The following is a 349-nucleotide window of genomic DNA, read 5'->3' as shown; positions in this document are numbered from 1 at the left end:
TCAGAGATCACAGACCATAGATTTTTAAAAAGATTTCTTAACGCAATGCAGATGTTGAAATCCCAGATACCTTTAAATGTTACTAAATGTTGCATTTTCGGGAAAATTTATGTTTCTGTATTTTAACTGAGACTGAACCATGCATAAATTTAATGTTTGTATCCCCGCCTGGAATTTCTTTTGATAAAAAGGTTAACCAGATAGCAAGTGGATAGGTTCTTGTGTCTTGTACAAACCACACACAACAGAAGATGACATGGATGCTGGCAAAAAGCCTTTATGATAAAAAAATAAATCAGCAATTCCCAAGATTCCACAATTCATCCACATTCAGAGATCTGTTAAAATG

Source organism: Aythya marila (assembly GCF_965140915.1).
Source record: "Aythya marila genome assembly, chromosome: 20".
Classification (NCBI taxonomy): Eukaryota; Metazoa; Chordata; class Aves; order Anseriformes; family Anatidae; genus Aythya; species Aythya marila.
Note: the sequence above shows the minus strand (reverse complement) of the source record.